A 16,211-nucleotide genomic window follows, 5' to 3' on the forward strand; every position below is an offset into this window, starting at 1 on the left:
TTATTTTTGGATCCTTATCATTTTGGTATATCCGGACCGTTATAAATATATAATAATATATATAATAATTATATTACTACTAATAATAATTATATTATATTTAATTAATTTTTATTTATATATATACTTACTTTTATAATTAAAAATCTACTTATTTCTATTTAAAATTAATTTTATGATACAATTTAAATTATTTATTATAAATTTAAAAGTTTAAGTAATAATTTATATATTTTAAAATGAGAAGGGTTATAATAACACTGGTATAACTTTTATACTAAGTATTACACCGTTCAATAAATTTATATTAAATATGAATTTTGTAAATCCAACTGATAGATTGAAAGTTCATATCACTTTATATGTTTATATCAATTTTTGTTAAAATTAATCAATAACTTAAAAGTAATCAAAGTGCTCATATTTTATTTGAAATGAATATATTACGTCAATTTTGTTTTACTAGAATAAAGTATCAAATCAGCTTGAATTCATATAAGATTCTGTATATATTATCTAAAATTAGCAACCGAATAGAATTACATCACTAATTGTAACTAATATTTAGCGATTGAATTTAATTCTGTCACTAAAAAAATAAAATTTTTGATTTAGAGATCGAATTCAATTCCGTCACTAATTTTAACTAATATTTAGCGACCGAATTTAATTTCGTTGCTAAAAAAATCAAAAAATTTTGGTTTAGCGACCGAATTAAATTCTGTCGCTAAATTTAACTACTATTTAGCGACCGAATTCAATTCTGTCGCTAATTTTAACTAATATTTAGCGACCGAATTCAATTTCGTCGCTAAAAAATCAAAATTTCTAATTTAGCGATCAAAATAGAGACCGAATTCAATTTCATCGCTAATTTTAACTATTATTTAGCGACCGAATTAAATTTTGTCGCTAAAAAAATCAAAATTTATAATTTAGCGACCGAAATAGCGACCAAATTCAATTCCGTCGCTAATTTTAACTAATACTTAGGGACCGAATTCAATTCCGTCGCTAATTTTAACTAATACTTAGAGACCGAATTCAATTCCGTCGCTAAATTTAACTACTATTTAGCGATCGAATTCAATTCCGTCGCTAAATTTAACTACTATTTAGCGACCGAATTAAATTTCGTCGCTAAAAAAAATCAAAATTTATAATTTAGCGACTGAAATAGCGACCGAACTCAATTCCGTCGCTAAATTTAACTACTATTTAGCGACCGAATTAAATTTTGTCACTAAAAAAAATCAAAATTTATAAGTTAGCGACCGAAATAGCAACCGAAATAGCGACCGAATTCTATTTTGTCGCTAAATTTAACTATTATTTAGCGACCGATTTCAATTCTGTCGCTAATTTTAACTAATATTTAGCGACCGAATTAAATTTCGTCGCTAAAAAGTTCAAAATTTATAATTTAGCGACCGAAATAAAGATCAAATTTAATTCCGTCGCTAAAAAAAATCAAAAATTTATAATTTAGCGACCGAAATAGCGACCAAATTAAATTTCGTCGCTAAATTTAACTACTATTTAGCGACCGAATTCAATTTCGTCGCTAATTTTAACTATTATTTAGCGACCGAATTAAATTTCGTCGCTAAAAAAGTTCAAAATTTATAATTTAGCGACTGAAATAGAGACCGAATTTAGTTTCGTCGCTAAAAAAATTCAAAATTTATAATTTAGCGACCGAAATAGCGACCGAATTTAATTCCGTCGCAAAATTAAAATTTCTTATTTAGCGACCGAAATAGCGACCGATTTTCTAGCGATGACTTATTTTGGTCGCTAAATCGGTCGCTATTTTGATTTTTCATAAACGGTCGCTAAATCAGTCGCTAAATAGCGACTGATAAATTTCGGTCGCTATTTTGCAATTTTCTAGTAGTGAACTTTTCTTTTCTACAATTTTCTTAGTTCATTCTAGTAGTTGTGTGCTAGAATCCAAGCTTAAGGAAGTGGAAGATTCAATTCAAAGTCGCACAGAGTTCCTTCTCTTCTCCTCTTGTGAATTTTTTTCCAAGAGGTAAAGGAGACTGTGATTTCAAATTTAAGTATGCATTTTGTGGTTGTAATGATTGGAATTAATTAATTAAAAGTGTTGAGTGTTTAAATGATGAAGTTGAGAGGGTTTTTGTGGGTTTGTGGTTCAAAGGGTGTTTATGGAGGTTTATGCTTGATTCTTGATTGAATTGTAGTTGCATGTTGATTCTGATGATGAAATTGTGTTGTATAGGCTATATAAATGTTGTTTATTGTGTTGCATGCTATTGGGATATGCTATTTTTCTAGAGATTGGTCGAAATCGAATTCTGTACAAGTGTAGAATTTGATATCGTGTTGAGCGCACCTTTAAGGTACCAGGTGACACTTTAAAGAGAGGCTTTTGTCTCAATCATGCCAGGTGTAAGATTGTTAACATTGGGTGTGAAGAGAGAGACTTGTCTCTACTTGGGTTCAAGTCAGGCACTAGATTGTGCGACATCGGGCCCAAGTTAGGTACAGAATTCTCAACCTTATTGGGGTTAAGTGTGGGTGTTGCCACGCCAAGCATAAGAGTGTGGGGGCACTCTTTGCCTTATACATGTCGGGCACGAGTGGTGCGACATCGGACGTGGGCGAGAGAGGGAGTACCCTACATCAATGGCCCGAGCGCCAAATGAGTGATGCCGAGCACAAATTGTATGATAAAAACCTGGTTGTTAAAGTTGTTTAACAATTGATGAATGATGAATAAGTTGTATATGTGGTATTGTAAGATGTTATATGTGTTGATATGTAGTAAGTTGAATATGTTGCAAAGTTGTAAGTTGAATTAGTTACTTAAGTTGAATTTTGATGTTATTCAATTAGAGTTGTGAATGTTGCAAGGATGTATGATGTTTACGTTGTTTAGGTTAATATGTTGTAAAGTTGAAAGTTCAATGTTCTATGTTGTTAAAGTTGATAAGCTATAGATATGTGGGTTAGATACATGTCTTAGTTATGATACATAGAAACCAAAAAAGAGTTAAAAATGTTTTTGAACTTAATATCCCATTGTATGGATATACGTTGCAGTGCTTTAAAAGCCCAATTGAAACCCTTTAGTAGGTAAGTTGGCCTTTAAATGGGTAAATTATTTTTTAGTTGTCTCCTTTAGGTTCTGTGTTGTATTCGTGTGTGAGTAAGGTTGAGACACACGTGTATAAAGTGACCGATCGAGTAAAGTACTAGGTTAGGGACTTAGTCTCTAACCTAGTATTGGAGAGTTGTGATATTTGCAGGGTAGTCATTGAGCTAATCACATAAGTGGAATATTATTGTAGATTAATGTCATGGTAGGCTTAAACCTAAGTTGTTCTATCCTGACATAGAACCTTACTTCCTTATTTAAGCGATAAAACCTAAGAAATCAATCTAACTTATGTTAGCCATTGTTTTTTGCCTCAGTGTCAGCTGTTGTTTATGGTATCATACCAGTCGTTGTAATTCGGTAAGGTCAAGCCACTTAAACTGCTTATCATAAGATGTAGGAGGTCTTCGTAGTTGATATGTGTGACAACCCATTAAATGACGTATATGTATATACAATGACAGATCCAAAAAATTTGTTAAGTGATGACAATAAAATATTCTATATTATTTTTACTAAAAATATAATAAGATTTTGGAAAATGTATTTTTATGGTAAAACTTTTAAAATACCTTATTTTTATAAATTACAATTATTTTATAAATAGAGTGATAATTTTTCCTTTTTCTCGTTCTGTCTAACATTATATTTAAGTGTCACTTTATATTTTTTTTGTAACTTATTTAAGATTAAAGGAATAATGTGGTAAAATTTAGTAAGATAAAAATAATAAAATTATTAATTTATTTTATTTTAGTATCTTCTAAATTTCTACACTCATTTAAAACAAAAAATACCTTATGAGTGCAATGTCTATTTTTTTCATAAGAATAAATATATTTATTTAAATATATATAAGTTAAAAAAAACCATGTGACAATTATCTCATTCCTCTTAATATGGATCCTCTCCTACCAACACACAATATACATATACATGATCAAAGGGTTAAAAAATAAAATAAAAATTGAAAAATAACCTGCATTAGTAAACTAAATTATGACATCTTTAATGAGTAAAAAAAAATAATTCTTTTAACCAAAAAATACAGTATATTATAATAATAAAAAATAAGGAGGATCTACTTATTCTAAGAATAAATTTTGATAAACTTTTTTAACTCAATAATTCATATTTTACATCAAGTATTCAACCGTTCAATTAAAAGTCTTTAATGTATAGATTAAATTTATAAAATTTTAAAAAATTAAAAGTATTAGATACTCCATTTCATTAATTATTTCATTAATTTAAATTAATGGATAATAAAAAAAATATTTTATATGTTATTTTGAATCTATTTAACGAAATATCAAATGATTTTTAATTTTTTAAAAAATTTATAAACTCGATCTATACATGAAAACCTTTTAATTTTAACAATTGATTTTTAAAAAATTTGATATAGAACATTATTTATTGAGTAGAGTAAATCTATCGAGACTTACTCTTGGAGTAAGTAAATCTTTTTTCATAAAAAATTAAGATAATGTTGTCACAAAATAAAAATAATTAAACAATAAAATAAAATATAAAAAATATTAATATATTTATTATATTAGATATACCAAGATAATTAAAATATAATTAATAATATATATTTTATAAAATAATTAATATCTTATATAAAAAAAAAGAATGAAAAGAAATTTAGAGGGGGCAAGTGCCCCACTATCATTAACGTAGATCTATCTCTGTGTATATATGTTGATATGATGGACATGCTATGAGATGTTAAGTTGCTATGATGATGATGTTGTCCTGTTGTAAGTTGAAATATTTTAATATAATGATGTTTTTATAAGTTGTTATGTCAAATTATTTTCACAGGCTTACCTTGTGTTTTTCTTGTGGTTGAAACTATGATGATCATAAACATGATAGGATTAGTAGGATGCCTTGTGTAATTGGAGGCTAGTCACGCTGGAGGTAGCTAGATTTTGTTGATGACTACTTTAATGTAGTTGTGTATTATATAGATATTGACCGACACTCAGGTTTATTTTACTCTTAATATTATATTTTGTATACGCCTTCTACGTATAAGATATTAGTTACTAATTGTGTTATAAATTTTAATTCTGATGCATGTGCTTAATTCTCTGCTATGTATAAGATATTAGTTACTACTTGTATTAATAGCAAGTGTAGTGACTTATCAAGTCATTACACAAATCACCTAGTTAACTATTTTTTTTAATTTAAAAAATGAAAAGACATAAAATATCTCTTTTCCACTAGTATATATATATATTTTTAAAAATACTATTTAAGCTTATTTTCAAAATCAATCGATCTTGTCCTTAATTATTGATCAACATCTTATAATAAATTAATGGACTAGCCAACGATACATCAACTGAAAAGCTTAAAAATACTAATTATGATTTAATTGGAAAATTATATTTATGTAGAAAGACTCGGATAAATATTATTGGTCATTACTAAAATTGAAAATTTATCAGTCGACTAAATTAACGTCTGAAAAAAAACATTTTAGAGTATAATTTTGATATACTATAATCATTTTTAGAGTAAATTTTTTTACATTATTAACTAATAATATAATATTTTAAGCATATTGTTAAGGAAATTATCATAAAATTCAATCAATTTTCAACATATAAAAATCAAAATTGTTTGATTGTGTAAAAATTCTATATTGTTAATATATTTTAATTAAATTCATAATTTTAAATCGATAAGTGTCGGCATGCAAAACAAGATTTTCATATTGGGCTAGTCCATTCTAACCCACTTGTTAGGTGAGCTAAATTAGGAATGGATGATGATATATACACCTCCTATCTTTTATAAATACACCTTCAATCTCTTTTTTTTTAAAATAAAATTTCTAAAATATCATTCTAACTAAATTCTTATTTTAAGTTTTATTTTTAAATTTTTTTTTATTCACCTCCTTCTTTCATCATTCTTCTTCTTCTTTCTTATTCTTTTTCTCATTCTCCTTTTTCATTACTCTAGTCATTCTTTGATAATTTTATTCTTTTTCGTTTTTCATTCTTGATTTTTCTTCTTTTACAATCAACATAATCATATTTTATATTTTATCTTTTAAATTCTATTTTTCACTTTCTACTTTATTCTTTCTTAAACCCTAATTTTTCATTCAATCTTCATTATTCTCTATATTCAATAAACGGTACAAATTAATATAATAAATTACAATATATTTATAATTTTTTTAACTTATTTAACATTACTTATGGACAACAAGAATATATAATTAACCTATTTCGATCGTAGACAACGGTGGTGGACGACGGAGATAAAGAAACACGTAAGTTAAATTTGTCATACTTCCAGAAAATAAGATTTGAAATGTTAATTTTAGCATTCTAGAAAGTACTTTCCGGAATAGTAAAATTATTGTTCAAGAAAGCATTTTTTGGAAGTGTGTTTCTTATATAATTCCGGAAAGAACTTTCCGGAACAGTAACTTTAGTATTCTAGAAAGTAATTTTCGAAATTATGTACCAAAATATTTTCAGAAAATACTTTCCGAAATAAGAATTTACTCTTATAGAAAATATTTTTTAGAACAAAAACTTTATTATTCCGGAAAGTACTTTTCTGAACAAAAACTTTACTATTCTATAAAGTACTTTCCTGAACAAAACAAAAAAGGAAAAAGATATTGCAAAAATTAAAAAGGGTAGAAGAGAAGGTAGAGAGGTCGGAGAAGAAAGTGACGAAGAAGAGAAGAAGACAGGGGTGGAAAAGAAAGAAGAAGGGAGGTGTCCGAAAAAGAAAGAAGAAGGGAGGTGCGAGGAAAATAAAGAACAAGAGAGGTACAAATTTGAAAATTATAAGTTCCAAAAAATATTAAGGGTAATTTAGGGATTTAATATATTTAAAAAGATGGAGTATATTTATATAAAAATGGAGGTGTGTTTATCATCAGCCATTAGGAATATTCAACTTGTTGGGCTGTAAACTCCTTAGGTTGTTCCATCTTCACAACCAAGTTGGGCTTTTAACTGGTCCAGACAAGGACAGTCAACCAAAAAGAAAAACTAGTTAAAAAGGCTATAAAAAAAAAAGAAGAAGAAGAAGAAGAAGTGAGGTTTTGGATTTCTGTCGTTCCATTTTAGTGTTAAAAGTAATGTTATAAAAATTAGAATTGCCATCAAATCATTTTAGATGTTATATAGCGGCTCAAAGTTGAATCGATAGATCATTAATTAAATTACATGATTTGGTATTTATTAATTTTTTTTAAAAAAAATATTCATGTTATATATATTTTATATTTATAAATTCTAATAAAATTTCTATCATATCTTAAAGAAGTTTCCAAAAATTGTAGTGAATATAATACTGATAAAACAATCAAATTATAAATTGGTTCAACTGTATAAATTAATATATAACTTTAAATTAAAACATACTATATAAATTAAACTTGTATACAGGATGAGTGCTCTTGTACCATTTCATTATATAAATTATTTCTTTGTTGTTAAAAAAAAATACTATATAAATTATTTAAGTCAATTATATAATAATAAAATATATTGGTTTAATGATTTAATGATTACTTAAAATATTAAATAATTACATTACATTAAGTTTAAGTCACATCTTGATATAAAAAAAAAGTATGAGAAAGCAATCAAGAGTTTATGTATATCTTGATATAAAAAAAAAAGTATATGAGAAAGCAATCAAGAGTTTATGTATAACAATTAAATATGTAATTTTAAATTAAAATATTTAAATCATACATTTTTCAATTATATTTGTTGGTTTAGTAGTTGCTTATCCTTTAAAAATTTAATACATTAGTTATCATATTTCACATTGCATAGTGCATTTGGGCAAAGGATTAGGGATGACAAGTAAATCTGAGTAATGTCTTAACTCGTCCTGACTTTAATAAGGGATGTTCGATTTGATCGGACATGGATATAAGTACGAGTAATATTCGATTCATTAAATCAAGTACAAGGATGGACATGAGTCTATACATACTGTCCCGTATCCATACCTACTTAAAATTTATAAGTATTTAATTTTTAAAAAAAATTTACTTAAAGTTTGCAATTTCTTACTCTATTTTTAATTTATGTCAAATAAATTTAATTAGTGTAATTTTGTAATTATTGTTTTATATTAAAATTTTTAAATTTTAATATTTTTTTTTGTAAAAAAAATTAATCTGAGTATACTTAATATCTAATATGTACGGGAATAAGAATGCAAATTTAATATCCATCAAATATAAAAATAAGAACAGATTTATAGGAATAGAGACAATGACCAGTATAGATAAGTTTATACTCGTTCCCTTCTATTTGTCATCCCTATAAAGGACACCGCAATTGTGAAAAACAAGAATTACTTAACTGTTGGCAAAAATATTAAGGGCATCTTCAATGGAAGTAACTCATTTGAGTTGCTTTATGCATTGAAAAATAAAATAAAAAAAAGTGGTCCCCAAAGTGTCATGTCAGCATTAAGCAACTTAAACACAAATTTATTCCAATGGTAAGAAACCGGGAAGATAATTGCACTACAATGAAAGAAAATAAATTACGAGAAAAAATACACAATAAGTATATATTAAAAATAAAATAAAGCAATAGTAAATACATAAACATTATATGAAATTAATTTTCATCATTATTATTTCTGAAACATTTCCAAATATGTTTAATAAGATCTGCTTGAAATTTGGTAAGCAACTGTTGTTTGGGGAAATATCTCTCTCTTCTTCAAGCAACTCATGTTATCACGTCAGAATCATCCAATAACAAGAAACTGGAACTTGAGTTATTTTATGGGAACTCCCATTAGAGTTGCTCTAGTTACTTCATGAGCATGGGAAGTGTAAGCACATCATGGGATAGTGTGTGAAATTTTAAAAAAAAAATATGGAAAAGTCAAGCACATAACAACGTGCAGCAAATTTTGAAAACAAAAAGTTTGTGAATCGATATTTCCCAAAAGCTCGCTCATCACTGGTTAAACCAAAAAGTTAGCCAAATTTTATTGATTTACATCGATTATACAATTGATTCGATACAAAGTTTGGACCCAATGCATAACTAGGTCCAGTCCAACCGATTCGACTGGAACCTATTTTTAAAATTGTGAAAGTGATCTATTTTATAACCCAATAGTTTAGGTCAAGAAATGATAACTGAAAATTCAATCATAATTATTTTAATTAATATTGAAAATGTTTTTTTCCCCTGGATTGGCAATTCAATGAAAATATGCTTTCATTGGTTCTATCTAGTTCAGTAAAAGTATCTCCATAAGAAAATACATAAAGTATCTAAAAAGATTAAGAATTGAAATAAAAATTTTGGTAACAATAGCAATTCCCTATGAGAACTTGAAAAACCATTAAATTATCTATATAAAATCTTAAATGGGCTATCCTAAGGCTTCTGTGGGCTCAAAGTCCAATTGTGTGCGAAGCTTGTGCTTTATTGTTGATGGGGAGCCTGTGTTTTAAACTACTTAAAATTTAAAAACGGCCTCTTACTTTTAGGCTCATTATATATACATTTTTTTTTTAATAAGAACACCTCTTTCTTTTAAAAAAAATAATTAAAAATTTAAAATATCCCTCTTTTTAAAAAAAATTTAATTTTATGAACCTAATATTTAATTTAACACTTTTTTCTTCTTTTTCACACATCTCCTTCTCTCCTCTTTTCAGTTTTCACATGTATCTCCTTATCATTCAGTAGGTAATTTTAATTATTTCAATTTTACATTACCCTCTTCCCCCTTACTCTTTTAGTTTTCTCATTATTATCTTCTTTCTCCCCCTATTTTAGTTTTCACATACACTTGAAATGTAGAATTGGTTTTCAACAATATTACATACACATGTGACTTTCTTAACAGTATCGAAAGTGTCGAGTCAAGTGTGTATTTTTTCTTTGAGTACTTCTTCCATTTATATGCCTAGAAAACACAAAATCAAGTAATTTTAGCATTCCATAAAATACTTTATGAAATAGTAAAATTAGCGTTACTAAAAGCATTTCTCAAAATTAAATTTTTAATATTGTTTCGAAAAGTACTTTTCGGAATCCTAATTTTACTATTCCGAAAAGTACTTTCCAAAACATTAATTTTACTATTTCGAAAAGCATTTTCTGAAATATTAATGTTACATAATTCTTGAAAATTGTTTTTAGAATAATAAATTTAGTATTTCGGAAAGTGTGTCATTTTACATACTTCTGGAAAGTACTTTCTGGAATACTAAATTTACTATTCCAGAAAATAATTTTTTTGGAAGTATGTAAAAAACACAATTTCAAAATTGAAATAACAGTAAATTTAATGGTAAGGTTTTTGGAGATGTGAAAGGAGAGGAAGGGTTAGAAGAAAAAAATGTGCATCTAGTTCGATAAAAACTATTGAGGAAGCTGCACATACCTACAATGTCGCGTACCAGTCCTACGGTTTGGGTGCATGTGAAAAAGTGAAAGAGGTGAGGGGAGAAAAGAGTAATGTAAAAATTGAGTGAACTAAAACTACCTATTGAAATAGATGAGAAATTGAAAGAAGACAAGAAGGTGCATCTAAAAACTAAAAGCGAGAAGGAATAAGTATGGAAAAGAAGAAGAAAGTAGTAAATTAAAAGTTAGAGGTGTAAAATTAAAGAATTAAGGAATAAATTTTTTTTTGAGTATTTTAGATTTTAAAAAAAAAAATAAAGGAGGTGCAATTAAAAAAACAGGTGTATATATCATGAGCCTACTTTTAACATCAATGGTAAAATAATACAATAATAAAGGTTTATTACATTTATTAAAAATAATTTCTAAAATATTAATTTATGAATTAGTAATAATAAACTTTTTCACCTTTACTGGTGAAAATAAAATATTTTCACAACTATATCAGATAAGTTCTAGACTCTCATGCCGAGAACTTGTTGACCTCATCCTAATTTTGGAAGAATGCTCCATTGTCTACATATTAAGTGGGCTTCTCAGGTATGAAATGAGCCACTTCAAAAAGCTTTATTGCTCCGGTCCATAATATTATTAATCCAATATGGGCTACATGGGTCCCTAATAATTTGCCAGATAAATTGATAAGTCAGACATTCTAGGCCCACCAAGCAAAATTGGTAGTTTCATGGTTATGATCAGTTAAAACTAAAATTCCATTAAAGATCGTTTTCCACGTGGTAGAACCTCCTCAGGGAATGAAGGTTTTCATGAGGCTGATCTGAGCACTAATTCACAAGTCAAGTAGGTAGTACTCATCAAATTGAGCATTTCCTGGCATGCCAAGCACTTTCTTCTATGGTTGAATGCGCTTAAATACCTTATCAATTAATGGTAACATCTTTTCTCTTATATATACATCTACATTTCACCTTCGTTAAGGTATGTTCATTCTTAAGGATATATACACAAGCTTTGAACATCTGTTATGGACGAGAACTTTGGACGAGTATTTTTTTCCCTACAAGTACAATATTAATTATTAAAAAATTATTAAATAATTTTGTTTTTAACTTACACATAACAATAATGTGAAAATTATAAATTTAATTGAGTAGGACATTTTTCATTATAATTAATTATTTATTATATTAATTTAAGATATAATCAAATAGATTTTATAAAATTTCCTAATAATCTTATTTTTTATTGGAAATTAAATTAATTAGGAATAAAAGATTTGTTGTACCAAACACCATTTTAGAAAGTTTAATAACACCTTTATTCCTTTTATTCATTTTATCGCCTTTACCTTTATCAAATTCTTAAATATTTTAGTCATCCGTCATAAATAAAATAAAAAATAATATTTGTCATAATAAGCAATAAAAAAATAATATAAATCAAAATAAAAATTTTATATCTTATTTAATGTTATTTTCTAAAATGTACATGTAAAATATAACATATCTAATACTTTCTTAAGAAATCAATAAAAGAGTGGTTGAATATGTTGATTAACACCAAAAATAAAATTAAGTAGTATTAAACATTTGTTGCCTATTGTTGCTTGTGATGCTATTTTAAGCTTTCCTTCCTTGTTTCTAGGTGTTGATAATGACGTTTGATGGGGTTATTTTTTGGTATTTGTCTAAGGGGATATTTTATAAGAGTTATTTTTATCAGAGGAGTATAATCTAATTTTATTCATAAGTATCTATTTATAGAGAAAATTTGTTATAAAAAATAAAATATTGACATTATCCTATTTTAAAAATAAGGAAACAAATCCTAAAATAATCAAAACAGATTAAATCTAAATATTTGAAATATAAATAAAATATTCTTAGAAAAAAACTAATTTATTCTCCTAAAAATATTTAGGTATATTCCCAACGTGTTGGTTTGGTGTAATACTTTTAATAGAAATTTTTCTTTACAAAAAAGGTATGAATTACTATGTCTTGCAAATGAAAATTTTCGTTAAAAGATGTTCCAGTTTTTATGGACGTGGAGAGATTTGGAGCGTGCACGTATTTTCCTCTAACATCTTGTCCATACAATCTACTATACTGAGTTTAAAACAATGATACATGCTCTTAGGGATTACACGATGACAAAGGAGATATGAAATAAAGTTGTTAATGAGAGACTTCTTAGTGAATTCTTTTACAACGGAATGGTTGAGTTGGCGGGAATTTATCTAAAGGATGAGATATCATGTTTGCTATTACTATGGACAACATTTGGCACATGTGAAATAATGTTTTTAACAATGTTAGTCCCAATATTGATGAAGAGGTCATTCAGGTGTGAGCTAGAACTACATGAATCACTCCTGCTTTTTCTTCCTTCTTAGTTATGGGACCTCTTTACATGACTAAACTTGCTAACCTACACGTTTCTTGGTCATTTCCTCCTAAGGGTGTTGTTAAAATCAATTATGATGGAGTTGTGATAGTTGAATAAGGAGTGACTAGTAGACATATCATTAGAGATCATAATGATGCCTTTATTATGGTTTTTTCTTGTAAGATTGAGATATGTTAAAAAATGTAAGTTGAGCTATGTGATATCTATTATGGGCTTAAGTTTGCAAGTGATAAAAGTATTCTTAAGGATGTATATGTGGAGTTAGATTGGGTCATTGCGATTTAATTCTTAAATGAAAGATGTAATAAGATTTATGCTTGCTACCCCTTTGCAATAAAGTAGTTAACATGATGTAAGATATTTGTCTTGTGAGTTGTAAACACATTCTTAAAGAGGTCAATCAAGTAGCTAATGTGTTATCTAAGAAGGAGTTGGATTTATTAGACGTCAAGTCTTTAGTTCTCTCTCAGTTAGGATTTAGTAACTTTATTAGCAAATATTTCTAATATATATATATATATATATTTTTTATTATTTTATTTTTGTAGTTTTTGGTTTAGAAGATTAGCTCCATATTAAAAGAAAAAAAAAGAATTTTGACTTTTTTGCAATTGAAAAACAAACTAGTAGCACAAATTTCACCGGAAAATATTATGATCATATTAAATTGTCACATTACATGCTATTTCGAGTGGCTACACATAAAATATACGAAAAAAATTGTCCAAGGAGAGCATTTAATTCATTATGATCTAGCCTTTTCTTTTATACTGCAAATTAAATTTATGAATCCAACTAAAAAAAATGAAATTTAACATATTTATTCAAACTTAACTTTAATCACAACCCAACGGTTTGTTTTAGTGTTAGTTGAGCCTGTAGTCTGTGAATAATTAATCATACAATCACTTTTTTTTTTATCAAAACTATGTCATCTACTTATATCCCAGCTACAAGCAAAATCTTATGAATAATCTCAACGTGAATGAGCTGTCTTTGACCATAATAAAGAAATCATTTAAGAGAAACTCTCCGGAACCCTTGCATTTTAGTGGGTTTTGGAACCTTTCCTATGTGGCATAATTTTAATGGTTAAGTAAGCCAAGTCACTTAAATTTTTAAAAATTGTAAAATAGTCCTAAGTGTTAGGTAAATTCTTGGATGGACCACTTATACAAGTAATGTATCATATACCCTATCACACAAGATTAAAGTTTCTGAATTTTTTATTAAAAAATTATTTTTTTAAAAAAAATTACAAAAAAACACATGTCCCAATGTAATGACGCAACTGTTATTCAGGTTCAGAACGGGCCGTTCTGAAATAAGAACGACCCGTTCCCAATAAAATAATAACACATGAAGAATGGATCAGAACGGGCCGTTCTGGACGAAAAAATAACACATGACGAATGAATCAAAACGGGTCGTTCCTAAATCAGAACGGCCCGTTCTGGTTTAACTGGTCATGAGCTTTTTTTTTGAAACTGGAACAGGCCGTTCCGATTTTAGAACGGCCCGTTCCAGTATCAAAAAAATACATGACCAGTTAAACCAGAACGGGTCGTTCTGATTTCGGAACGGCCCGTTCTGGACAGATAGGTCAACATATGAAAATAAACGTGAGCACACATAGATGGGTCATCCAATACAAAACTCATTGTTTCACACACAAGAATACATGCAATGGTACATGGTCAATTCCATCTATTTTCTATCTATGTTATGACTATTATCACAGATCAACATAAATCCTAAACCCTAAACCCTAAACACATTTCACTGTGTATTTCTTAATTGATGAAGCATTGACAAGTAGATACATTTAGATAAGTAGATACATCTTGATACCCTTTCTCATATATTTGGTAGTATAGGAGTTTATATTGTGTTTTGTCTTGTATTATGGGCCTTAGTATAAGACTTTTTCGGTTTTAAGTTTATTGGGCCTAGTTTTGGGCTTCATGGGTCTTTGGGCTTTTGATTGCTTCAGAGCTTAGTGAGCCCAATGGGATTGGTGGGCCTAAGGTTCTCTTTACTTGGGCTTTACATGGATGACCACCTTTCTCATATATTTGGTAGTATAGGAGTTTATATTGTTTGGTCTTGTATTATGGGCCTTAGTATAAGACTTTTTGAGTTTTAAGCTTATTGGGCCTAATTTTGGCTTCATGGACCTTTGGGCTTTTGATTGCTTCAGAGCTTAGGGAGCCCAATGGGTTTGGTGGGCCTAGGGTTCTCCTTAGTATAAGAATTTTTGGGTTTTAAGCTTATTAGGCCTAATTTTGGGCTTCATGGGCCTTTGGGCTTTTGATTGCTTTAGAGCTTAGTGAGCCCAATGGGTAATATATTTGGTAATATAGGAGTTTATATTGTTTGGTCTTGTATTATGGACCTTAGTATAAGACTTTTTGGGTTTTAAGCTTATTGGGCCTAATTTTGGGTTTTATGGGCCTTTGGGCTTTTGATTGCTTCAAAGCTTAGTGAGCCCAATGGGTTTGGTGGGCTTAAGATTCTCTTTACTTGGACTTTACATAGATGACCACCTTTCTCATATATTTGGTAGTATAGGAGTTTATATTGTTTGGTCTTGTATTATGGGCCTTAGTATAAAACTTTTTGGGTTTTAAGCTTATTGGGCCTAATTTTGTGCTTCATGGGCCTTTGGACTTTTGATTACTTCAGAGCTTAGTGAGCCCAATGAGTTTGGTGGGCCTACGGTTCTTCTTAGTATAAGATTTTTTGGGTTTTAAGCTTATTGAGCCTAATTTTGGGCTTCATGGGCTTTTGGGCTTTTGATTGCTTCAGAGCTTAGTGAGCCCAATGGGTAGTATATTTGGTAATATAGGAGTTTATATTGTTTGGTCTTGTATTATGGGCCTTAGTATAAGACTCTTTGCGTTTTAAGCTTATTGGGCCTAATTTTTGACTTTGTGGGCCTTTGGGTTTTTGATTGCTTCAGAGCTTAGTGAGCCCAATGGGTTTGGTGGGCCTAGGATTCTCTTTACTAGGACTTTACATAGATGACCACCTTTCTCATATATTTGGTAGTATAAAAGTTTATATTGTTTGGTCTTGTATTATGGGCCTTAGTATAAAACTTTTTGGGTTTTAAGCTTATTGGGCCTAATTTTATGCTTCATGGGCCTTTGGGCTTTTGATTGCTTCAGAGCTTAGTAAGCCCAATGGGTAGTATATTTGGTACTATAGGAGTTTATATTGTTTGGTCTTGTATTATGGACCTTAGTATAAGACTTTTTGGGTTTTAA

This window comes from Cajanus cajan, chromosome 5 (genome assembly GCF_000230855.2).
Source record: "Cajanus cajan strain Asha chromosome 5, NIPB_CcT2T_4, whole genome shotgun sequence".
NCBI lineage: Eukaryota > Viridiplantae > Streptophyta > Magnoliopsida > Fabales > Fabaceae > Cajanus > Cajanus cajan.